Source organism: Oncorhynchus mykiss, chromosome 16, assembly GCF_013265735.2.
Source record: "Oncorhynchus mykiss isolate Arlee chromosome 16, USDA_OmykA_1.1, whole genome shotgun sequence".
NCBI lineage: Eukaryota > Metazoa > Chordata > Actinopteri > Salmoniformes > Salmonidae > Oncorhynchus > Oncorhynchus mykiss.
The window spans coordinates 49,701,180-49,713,792 of record NC_048580.1 but is presented as its reverse complement, the minus strand read 5'-3'; positions in this window follow the sequence as shown (position 1 = coordinate 49,713,792).

The following is a 12,613-nucleotide window of genomic DNA, read 5'->3' as shown; positions in this document are numbered from 1 at the left end:
ATCTAACATTGTATTTACAGAGAAATAGGTCTATGTACTTGCCATATTAGTTGAAGCCAACATTAGTTTACAAAAGTATTGTTTGCTAAGGTGTATATTTGGTTGGCTTTGCTATCTAGCAAGCTGAGAACTCATTGCTCAAGTTGATCCAATGTTTTGAAAACAGCTTGCTAGCCCTGTCCAGTACATAGCATATGTATCTACTATCTAATGTTATCCAAATAATTGTTATTTCTCTGCACCACTTTTGTCATTGATAGGCTCTACATTTACCTGCTTATTCCCTGACGTTGGCCATGTCTTTTACAGATGCCCTCTGTTTGTACATCCATTAACAGATTACTCATTTATTCTCCCTTCCTCCAATGTATTCCATATTGCCTACTTCCTCACCAGACAGTAGCAAAAATCGAATAGAAACAGTGCTAATTGCGATCCTCTCGAGTGGGCAGTGATATAAGGCACTGCCTCACAGTGCTCGAGGCGTCACCATTATCCCGGGTTCAATCCCGGGCTGTGCCGCAGCCGGCCGCGACCGGGTTACCCATGAGGCGGCGCACAATTGGCCCAACGCCATCCGGGTTAAGGGAGGGTTTGGCCGGCATGTCCTTGTCCCATCGTGCTCTAGCGACTCCTTGTGGCGGGCCGGGCACATGCATGCTGACTTCGGTCACAAGCTGTACGGCATTTCCTCCGACACATTGGTGCAGCTGGCGTCCTGGTTAAGTGAGCTTTGTGTCAAGAAGCAGTGTGACATGACAGGGTTGTGTTTCAGAGGACACATGGCTCTTCGCCTCTCCCGAGTCCGTACTGGAGTTGCAGCGATGGGACCAGACTGTAACTACCAATTGGATAGTGCTAATTTCACTCAACAACTTTTTAAAAAGGGTAGTAGACATTTACAGATCATAGTCTAGCCTCAAACTAATCATGAATGACTCGTATGTTATGTGATTACATGAACGAATGATTGACTGATACAGTAGCCTATAGAAGTATTGAATATAGGCCTCAGTAAGTTACGGTATTAAGACGGGATGTGCTCTTAGGCCTACAGCTCCATGGTGGTTATACAAGGCTGCTATACTAAGCCTACTACTGATAATGACATTACTTATGATCATAATAATAATAGTAATAATAATGACAATAAGAAGGAGATCAAGCAAAAAGATCGTTATTATTACTATAAATATTATTTTCCCCACAATTTGAAACAGTGTAAACAATAAATAAATTATACCAGAGAGGCTGTTCTAATGGGAAAAAAGTTGAAAGTCTTTATTACAGCAAAGCGAAGATTAAAAACAGAGGAATTTGTGAAATTGTTTACTTGTTGCTAACGGAATCAGTTGGCTATTAAACAACCACTCCAACAGGCAACAGAAGCATGATCTGTGTTATTTCTGTAGATATATTGATGATTTATAAAGCCGGGCACATTTAAGAGTTAGGCTATTGATTATAGACCTAATTAAGTTCGGGTTTCCTCTCTCCTCCATTTCCTAGACAATAAGGCAAGGGCTGTTTTCTCATCTCCTCATTCTGCTGCTGCCTCCATGGCATTGTTCTCAACACCAATATCCTGGTTAACTTTGCTATTGCGCACATAGCAACATAGCAAGTCTAGGAAAAGGCGCCAATTCAACAGCGCACTGATGTGTTTCAGAACCTTGGACAGCGAAAGCTATCCGACGAGGGAGAAAGCACATTTGTTATAAAATAATAAATTGTTTATTAGTGTTGCACCATTGTTCTTATGTAATATAACCATATATACTTTCAGTAGTACATGTCTTAGACTTATAGACTGTGACATCCCCACTGCCTCCACAATGGATCAGTCCAATCCGCGTGAATCAGACTGGGTCTTGGGTACATCATGAGATAGATATATATATATATATATATATATATATATATATATATATATATATATATATATATATATATATATATATATATATATTTTGCTACTGCTCGACTAAAGAAATCTCAGTCGACCAACAGCGTATCAACCAAACTATCGACCAGTTGACTAAATGGGGTCATCCCTACTGTACACTCTACTGCATGATTGTAGTGGGTTTACTAACACGTTAGTTATAGTAGCTATGTTGACTATGACGTTAGCTAATATGGTGACAATAATGTAGGCTGTGTGTAACGGTTAGCGATTATGGTAGGTTTGGCTTGGAAAAGTCCATAAGCGAAGGGAAAAGGTCAGAGGTGGAGAGATGTACATGCAAGAAGGAATTATACAACGGGCAAAGTGATCATGCTGTTTGTATGTGGCTCCTATTAAAGTGAACTGTGTGTGCGGGTGATCAGGGGTGTATACATTCTGCCAATTCTGTTGAAAAACGTTTCTTAAGCGGAATAAAACGAGAAATAAACTACTGAATTTGTAACTGTTTAGACTAATTATTTCACCTTAAATCAGTTACATGCAGGCAAGTGTATGCAAGGCGGTATTGAATGTGTCACTGTCTGAATGTGTCACTGTCTATGCTGTAATAGAAATAAGACCATTGCCCCCCCCCCAAAAAAAGCGACCTCCCTAATTTTAAACGCCACCGATTGCCACTGTACTGGTGGTAGAGCTGATGGCAGAGCTGCATGTTGCATCCACCTGCTTCAGGATGTCTTTCTCTCTGTGGTGTCTGGCCAGAAGCCCATCAACAGCAGCTCTCATGGGCACTGTCCATCATGGTCAGCACAGGGAGAAGCTGTCAGAAGCAGAGATGTGCTTGGCAGATCTGAAAGAGAGGCACAATGTTATTTTAATGAGAGTTTAGTACACTTGACAATTCAAGATCAATCAAATTTCAACCAAATGTATTTATAAAGCCCTTTTTACATCAGCCGATGTCACAAAGTGCTAAGAGAATTCAATAGTCATGCTGATGATCTGTACAACATGAGACAGACAGCAATACAGTACAAATAGTTTAAAACATAATATGGAATATAATACAGATACAGATCATGTGGTGGTTTCAAATAACAATGTTACTTCTACTAGCTTGCTCTATCCCTTCTTTTCCTGAAAATGTCTCTGATATATAACGGGGGCACAACGGGAGCCTAGCGGTTAAGAGCTTGGACCAATAACCAAAAAGTCGCTGGTTTGAATCTCCGAGCTGAATAGGCAATACATCTGATGTGCCCTTGAGCAAGGCACTCAACCCTATTTCCTCTGGATAAGAGCGTCTGCTAAATGACTAAAATGTCAATGTAACATGTTCTATAGCAGTGGTCCCCAACCTTTTTTGAGTCAAGATCACTTTTGCAGTCAAAAAACAAGCTGAGATCTATTGCTCAGATTTTTTTTTACATGACTTAAAAAATGTAACATTAACCTAACAAAAACAATTCTGTAGGAATGAGTAGTAGGTAGTAGGCCAATACATTATCACAGCATATTGGCTATATGCCTGGCCTGCCAATATTGTTCTTCTCAGACCATATTAAACCGAACAAAAATATAAGCACAACATGCAACAATTTCATAGATTTTACTTAGTTACAGTTCATATGAGGAAAACAGTCAATTGAAATACATTTATTTGGCCCTGATCTATTGATTTCACAAGACTGGGAATACAGATGTTGGTCACAGATACCTTAGAAAAATAGGCCTCACAAAGGGCCTTAGGATCTGTTTACAGGAGTTTTGTGCATTCAATTTGCCATCGATAAAATGCAATTGTGTTCGTTGTCTGTAGTTTAATCCTGCCCATACCATAACCCCACCCCCACCATAGCGCACTCTGTTCATAATATCAGCAAACCTCTCTCCCACACGACACGGACGTACTGCCACATTCTCTAAAACAACATTGGAGGTGGCTTATGGTAGAGAAATTAACACTCATGTCTCTGGCAACAGCTCTGGTGGACTTTCCTGCAGTCAACATTCCAATTTCACGCTCCCTCAAAACTTGAGACATCGGTGGCATTGTGTCGTGTGAGAAAACTGCACATTTTAGAGTAGACTTTTATTATCCCCAGCACATCCACCTGTCTAATGATCATGCTGTTTAATCAGCTTCTTCATATGCCACACCTGTCAGGTGGATGAATTATTTTGGTAAAGGAGAGATGCTCACTAGCAGGGATGAAAGCAGATTTGTGCACCAAATTTGAGAAAAGTATGCTTTTTATGCGTATACATTTTTGGGGGATCTTTTATTTCAGGTCATGAAACATGGGACCAACACTACATGTTGCATTTATATTTTTGTTCAGTGTATATAAAATTCGAATAAAAAGACTGCATGGGGGCTTTAAATTACCTGACCATTAAAGAGACACAACAATTATGACGGTGACACACACAAACACACACTCCACTCCGGACAGCCATTGTCAGCGGTGGGTCATTTCACAAGGCTAAGTGTTACTCTTGACTCAAAATTAGCCAGTATCAAGTGTGCTTGGCTCACTCTCCTTATCAACCCCAGTGCCATTGTATTATATTTTTAAAAGGAACAAAACAACCTAGTAGGTATTCAGAGATCTCCTATGTAAGTATATCCCATACTTTCCATTGCCTTTGCAGGCCCAGCTTGTTCCACTCTCAAGCAGCAGGACCTGCAGAGAAGCAGCTTCAGTGACAGCCTATGAATATAATCTCCCAGTCTCCCAGAGGTATCCCACCTATAACTCAAAAAATGTACATGAATCAAAGGCCCATAAACCAGTGAGATGTAAATGCACCCGGGAACACTTTGCTGAGCTGCCGTCACTATTCCGAACAGCTCATTCTGCCACTTCCTTCCTGCCTTCCATCAAAGTTATGATGTTCATGGAAATGTTATAACTTTTGCATTGACTTTCAGTTCATTACGTAAGACCCTGGCATTATTCAAAGGCAGGATTAAGTCAGATTGAAGCCTTGGTGTGATTTTCAAACCTCGAATTTAGCTTAATTTAATCTAGTGGTTCAGATAGGGGAAGAGGATTCCTTGACTCCTAGTCAGAAAATCCTCCACTGGGTTCAACCCCTACGCTTCTCTAACTGAGCTGTGTGTGAGTAAAATAGGCTTTTCCTTCCATTTTTAATTACACTAGGAATCTGTGCAAAGCAGCTTCCAGTTCGATGGACTTTGGGATTAGGGATGAGAAGAGAAAATCAAAGAGAAACCATACCCATTTTCCTAGCAGGTTATTAAAGTGATCTCTGTTGGGTATAATTATTGTAACATAGAATGTGTTATCAGTAGAACCAATAACATATTAGAGTATATGTTAAATTAAATAGGCAACCAACATAAAGAATGGCCATGGAAACCAATCTTCTCATTATTAATTGCACTAGTGTCACTTCTGACTGTAGTCTAACGAGCCTAAAGCTAATCGAACAGTATCCCTGTTAGAGATTGTGTGTTTGACAACATGAGGTTGCTACTTGGCACCAGGGTTCTGATGTCAGCCCTAAAGGTGCAATCTGGTGTTATCTGAGCACGGAGCCACAAGGTTGGCATCCCGCAGTGTTCATCTGACATCAGAGGACTCATCTCTGCTCACTGACATTCAATATGTCCCTGCCACTGTCTGTAAAAAGTATTTGTGATGAGACACCTACAGAGTACTATCTCAGGTGACAAATCAAGCCAAATCTTTAAAATGTCACATGAAGTAATAGTTTGTGGTGGCATTTGGAATATTCCAAATCAATTTAAATGTTTATGTGTAGGTGAGTCATCACACATCACATTCACACATCAAATTCTGCTTGACTCCCATTGACATCTTGATCTCATATTGTTGTCCAATGAAATGAGAGAACTGGCTTGGTGGTTTCTGCTTGCAGTTTCTAAAGATGACCTTGCTGCTTAAACAGTAGCCACTGAGTGGGATATTCTTCTATGATGAACAGAAGAAATCTCACAGAAATATGTTGGGGGAGCATATGGCTCGTCCTCTTGACATTTTCCACATTTTGTTACGTTACAGCTTTATTCTAAATTTGATTAAATCGTTTTTTTCCCTCATCAATACACACACAATACCTCAAAATGACAAAGCAAAAACTTTTGGGGGGGGAATTTGACCAAATCTATTTAAAAAAAGAACGAAATATCACATTTACATAATTATTCAGACCCTTTACTCAGGACTTTGTTGAAGCACCTTTGGCAGCGATTACAGCCTTGAGTGTTCTTGGGTTTGACACTACAAGCTTAGCACACCAGTTTCTCCCATTCTTCCCGATATATCCTCTTAAACTCTGTCAGATTGGATGGGGATTGTTGCTGCACAGCTATTTTCAGGTCTCCCAAAGATGTTCTGAGCTCTGGTTGGGCCACTCAAGGACATTCTGAGATTTCACTCCTGAACTCACTCCTGCATTGTCTTGGCTTCGCCCAAGTCTGAGGTCCTGAGGGCTTTGGAACAGGTTTTCATCAAGGATCTGTACTTTGCTCCGTCCAGTTTCCCCACAATCCTGACTAATAACCCAGTTCCTGCCGCTAAAAAACATCCCCACAGAATGATGCTGCAACCACCATGATTCACCGTAGGGATGGTGCCAGGTTTCTTGCAGACGCTTGGTTCAATCTTGGTTTCATCAGACCAGAGAATCTTGTTTCTCATGGTCTGAGAGTCCTTTAGCTGCCTTTTGGCAAACTCCAAGCGGGCTGTCATGTGCCTTTTTACTGAGGAGTGGCTTCTGTCTGGCCACTCTACCATAAAGGCCTGATTGGTGGAGTGCTGCAGAGATGGTTGTCCTTCTGGAAGGTTCTCTCATCTCCACAGAGGAACTCTGGAGCTCTGTAAAAGTGTAAAATGGTATAGAATCAGCTTGATCCCCTCTGTCAAAGACAATTTGACCTTATTTTTTAAAATATTTTCAGTGTTATTGTTAACAAACACGCCCCGATAAAGAAAATTAGAATTAAAAACAGGTTCAGCCCCTGGTTCGACCATGATCTTGTGGAGTTACTCCACCTCAAGAATTGCATTTGGCGAAAGGCTCGGCACACGCATACTCAGGCTGACTGGCTATCGTTTAGGCAAATGAGAAATAAGTTCACTCAGGATATCCGGAAGGCCAAAGTTACTTACTTTAAGGAGCAGTTCTCTCTCTGTGGGTCTAACCCCAAGAAGTTCTGGAAAATGGTTAAAGACCTGGAGAATAAACCATCCTCCTCACAGCTGCCCATGTCCCTTAATGTTGATGTGATTCCTATTTGACTCAGCCATGCCTCCTTATCTCCCACCCCTTCTAATGCGACTATCCCCGATGCTTCTCCTTCTTTTTCCCCTGTCCCGCTGCAAAGTTTCTCCCTGCAGGCCGTCACTGAGTCCAAGGTGCTAAAGGAGCTCCTTAAACTTGAACCCCAAAAACCATCTGGGTCAGATAGTTTAGACCCTTTCTTCTTTAAGGTTGCTCACCCTATCATTGCCAAGCCTACCTCCAGCCTGTCTCTCCTTTCTGGGGAGGTTCCCATTGCTTGGAAGGCAGCCAAGTTCATCCTTTATTTAAAGGGGGTGATTAAGCTGATCCTAACTGTTATAGGTCTATTTCTTTTTTGCCCTGTTTATCTAAAGTGTTGGAAAAACTTGTCAATAATCAACTGACTGGCTTTCTTGATGTCTATAGTATACTCTTGGGTATGTAATCTGGTTTCCGCTCAGGTTATGGATGTGTCACTGCAACCTTAAAGGTCCTAAATGATGTCACCATTGCCCTTGATTCTAAGCAATATTGTGCTGCTATTTTTATTGACTTGGCCAAAGCTTTTGATACGGTAGACCATTCCATTCTTGTGGGTCGGCTAAGGAGTATTGATGTCTCTGAGGGGTCTTTGGGCTGGTTTGTTAACTACCTCTCTCAAAGAGTGCAGTGTATAAAGTCAGAAAATCTGCTGTCTCAGCCACTGACTGTCACCAAGGGAGTACACCAAGGCTCGATCCTAGGTCCCACGCTCTTCACAATTTACATCAACAACATTAGTGTCCAACAAACTTTCTCTGCCCTTAACCTTGTTCTGAACACCTCCAAAAAAAGGTAATGTGGTTTGATAAGAAGAATGGCCCTCTCCCCACTGGTGTGATTACTACCTATGAGGGTTTAGAGCTTGAGGTAGTCACCTCATACAAGTAATTAGGGGTATGGCTTGATGGTGCACTGTCCTTCTCTCAGCACATATCAAAACTGCAAGCTGAAGTTAAATCTAGACTTGGTTTCCTATATCGTAATCTTTTCTCTTTCACCCCAGCTGCTAAACTAACCCTGATTCAGATGACCATCCTACCCATGCTAGATTACTGAGACATAATTTATAGATTGGCAGGTTAAGATTCTCTCGAGCGGCAAGATGTTCTTTACCATTCAGCCTTCAGATTTGCCACCAATGCTCCTTATAGGACACATCACTGCACTTTATACTCCTCTGTAAACTGGTCATCAATGTATACCCGTCGCAAGACCCACTGGTTGATACTTATTTATAAAACCCTCTTATTGTTGTCTCTACCTTCTTGCCCTTTGTGCTGTTATCTATAACTCTAGCCCAATAATGTTTGTACCTTGTTTTATGCTTCTACCATGTTGTGTTGCTACCATGTTGTTATGTTGTGTTGCTACCATGCTGTCATGTGTTGCTGCCTTGCTATGCTGTTGTCTTAGGTCTCTCTTTATGTAGTGTTGTGTTGTCTCTCATGTTGTGATGTGTTTTGTCCTATATTTTTATTATATATATATTTTAAATAATCCCAGGCCCCTATCCCCGCAGGAGGCCTTTTTCCTTTTGGTTGGCCGTCATTGTAAATAGGAATTTGTTCTTAACTGACTTGCCTAGTTAAATAAAGGTTAAATAAAACATGTAATCAAATAAAAGTGACCATCGGGTTCTTTGTCACTTCCCTGACCAAGGCCATTGTCCCCCGATGGCTCAGTCTGGCCGGGTGGCCAGCTCTAGAAAGAGTCTTGGTGGTTCTAAACTTCTTCCATTTAAGAATGAAAGAATGATGGAGGCCACTGTGTTCTTGGGGACATTCAATGCTGCAGACATTTTTTGGTAACCTTCCCCACATCTGTGCCTTGACACAATCCTGTCTCAGAGCTCTACAGATAATTCCTTCAACCTCATGGCTTGGTTTTTGCTCTGACATACACTGTCAACTGTGGGACCTTATATTGACAGGTGTGTGCCTTTCCAAATCATGTCCAATCAATTGAATTTACCACAGGTGGACTCCAATCAAGTTGAAGAAACATCTCAAGGATAATCAATGGAAGCAGGATGCACCAGAGATCAATTTCAAGTCTCATAGCAAAGGCTCTGAATACTTATGTAAAGAAGGTATTTTTGTTTTGTTTCTTTTGTAAATTAGCAAAAATTTCTAAAAACCTGTTTTTGCTTTGTCATTATGGGGTATTATGTGTAGATTGATGAGGGAAAAATGTAATCGAGGAGTATGAATACTTGCCGAGACACGCTTACTTGCCGAGACATGCTTATAAGATTGTGACAAGTTATAACAAGTTACATATCTTCCTCAGATTCTCATCACATCGTCCGAGAATCCTACAAGGTAACTAACTAGCTAGTTTGTAATCCTGGAAGTTCACTTAAAGTACAGTAACGTTACGCTAGCTAAATCATTTTTTGGGTTAATATAGAACTGGCTGGGGATGTCATTGAGGTCAAGAGAGAACATTTAGGTGTCCTCGCATGCTACACTCCCTGCCAATGCTTGTGTTGTTGCTCCTCCAGGTCCTCCTCTCCTACCCTTGAGCCCACTCTCTCAAACCTCCGGATAGAGTGGACTCAAAATGGCCCAAATAAACGTTGTCATTTCATCTCGGAGAGGACTGCCATCCTCATTCTATGTAGTTTCCTCTGCGATATGATAATATATGCCATTTAGCATATGATGACCTTCCTCTCCATACATCCCCTATTAGAGCTGATGAAGTGGATGGAGGTGGTTGCTAAGTGCTGGGCTGCTGGCTTCATTGACACTGAAGCACCATGTCATTGACTCAGCAGAAAACAGCACAGCTCCTGCCAGCATGTTAGTGGATTGTACAACAATCGTCTTGTCCCTCTGCGTTCTGTTCTCTCTCCAGTGATCTCTCCATAAAAATAAATGTTGGAAATAGCTGTCCTATGTTCCTGATGGACTGTGTGTTAGCTGTTATCTCTGACCACGCGTGTCGTGTCTGTTTCCAGTATGTCCCTGCCTCCCCACTCTCACTGAAAGGATCCTCTGACACAGATTAGCATGTTAAATTGAACGTCACTCACAAGGGACGATTAATGAGCAGCACAGCAGTTAATGAGTGTGTCCCTAGGTGATTAATTTACATTTCCTGCGTCCAACACAGGGAAGAAGCTGGACCAGCTGTTTGTTCCATTTAGTGAGCTTTTTTTCTGGCGTTCTGTTATAATGAATGAATTAAGGGAAAAAATGATGTCTAATCGCCAGTTGGCAACCCATCCCTTATGGGATTAATTGACACATAAACAAACATTACAATAATTCACTGTGATAAATCAGTGGTAATTCTTATTCCGGTGTTCTCTGCAGTGCACATAAAGAGTGAAAATATTATAGATACAAATAAATACATATTATTAAATAAGCTTTTATTATATTTGTATTTACTCAACTTTGAGGAGAAAAATAGTCTGTAATTGTGGCATGAGTTATGGTGCGTTCTGAGGCAATTCCATCATAAAAGTGTAGCTTCAAGCAGGCTCTCTTTTTATTTAACTGAAAATGAAACAGCCAGTTATTTGTGCTCTGGTACTGAAAAATGTCCTACCCTGTTATAGTTAACTTACAGGGAGACATAACAGAAAGTCTTCAGGGTAAATAATATACAGTTACAGCACTGTTAAGGAAAGAAAAAGAATCAGAGAGAAAGCCCTCTAAGCAGTTAATTACATTAGCAAGAAGATAAGTTGTTTGTTAGGAAGAGGAGGCTGCGATGCTGGGAGAAAAAGGCATGTATACTGCAGTGGAATACTGCAGGGCAGTACACTACATTCAATGCAGAGAGACACTTTGTTTGGTGACTACAAAGCAATTTCTGTTATTCTCTTTGCTGTTTCAGGGGCATTGCTGGGTGATTTTGTGTCTGTGGGTGTTCTGCATATAAAATGTATTTGTTGAAGGCTGAGACACACACACACACAGACATACACACACACACATACTTGTGCACACACATAATGACCACACCAATGTTTCCCTAAGGTTTTTTGTTCAGCGGTGGTGGCAGAGAAAGTCACTTTTTTAAAGGAAATTCTACTTGAAAATTGATTAATTTAATTATGTTATCTTCCTTTGAAAGTCATCTGAAAATTGAGGACACCTAAATGTTCTCTCTTGACCTCAACACAAGCATTGGCAGGGAGTTTAGCATGGCCAAGGATTTGTGATATCTGGTGTACAGTAAATTGAGTTTCCCACTAGGATATCGACTCAAACAAACCATAAAATCAAGTGAATGAAATGCACAAATTGAATTAAGTAAGATACTGGGTTAACACTGGCATACATCTAAATAAAGACAGGATCTTAGTTGAGTATGTCCTGATCATCTGCTCCCTCCCTCCACACTGTGGTGCATATATCAGCCTAATACATCTTTTCACACTCTGCCTCTCGCTGATCTCCTCTCTGCATTCTCTCAATCTGCCTCAAATCCAAGCCTTGTTTCTATGGAGAATAAAACGGATATGAAAATAAGCTGTCGGTCAAGAGTCTACAAATACACCCCCACTCAATGACAAAATTTGACGCATTTCAGAATGTCCTCTCCTTACTTGCTGAATATATTTTGTTACCTACAGTACTATGAATTGTGAGAGCAAAATTACAAAATGTTATTGCATCAAATGGTTGTTTTATGGAATAGAGTAGGGTTCTTAGAGCACTCTCATCTGTGTGTGTTCTTCTGAATTGGGCCTTTGGGGCTTAATTCTGACAGTGGATTTACGATGCCTTTTGGTGATAAAACCTAAAGGCCGCATTCCATAGCATGAGTTGGTGTTTGTGTACTGCGAGGTACCAGAGAGGAGATGGCTCAGGTATGGATAATGATGAGAGGAATCTCCTTTTGGGGGCCAAACCCTGGTTTCCACACAATAAGAACAGTTGTTTACAGCAGATACTGTCTTCTGTGAATTATTCATTTCTTTCATACAAATCCTAACCTTGTGACCCATTCCACACATCTGTTGTTTGTCATGTAGACTAAGGGGATGTATCTTTGCTATAAAATATCTTTGTATCCTTTGTGGCGGGGCTCTCAATTAATCATCTACGGGTGGTTTGTCGACCAGCCATCGTTATTGCAGAGCACTCACATCATTCACTTGTGTGCATGTGTGTGTGACATGCTTTCCTTATTTATAAGTGAATAAAGATTTAGTTTAAGTATAACTCTGACTTGTGTGATACGTTTGTCTCTCCTCATTTGATAATACAGAAATTAACCCCCACAGAATGCATTATATTATACAGGGCCACTCTGAGCTGCATGTGTTCTGGACTAGGGATTCATATTTTCCTGAAAGTCTACTAAATTTCCATACCGCAAAAATTGGAAGTACCCATTTAAAGTGTTTAAAACCATGATATGGTCAAT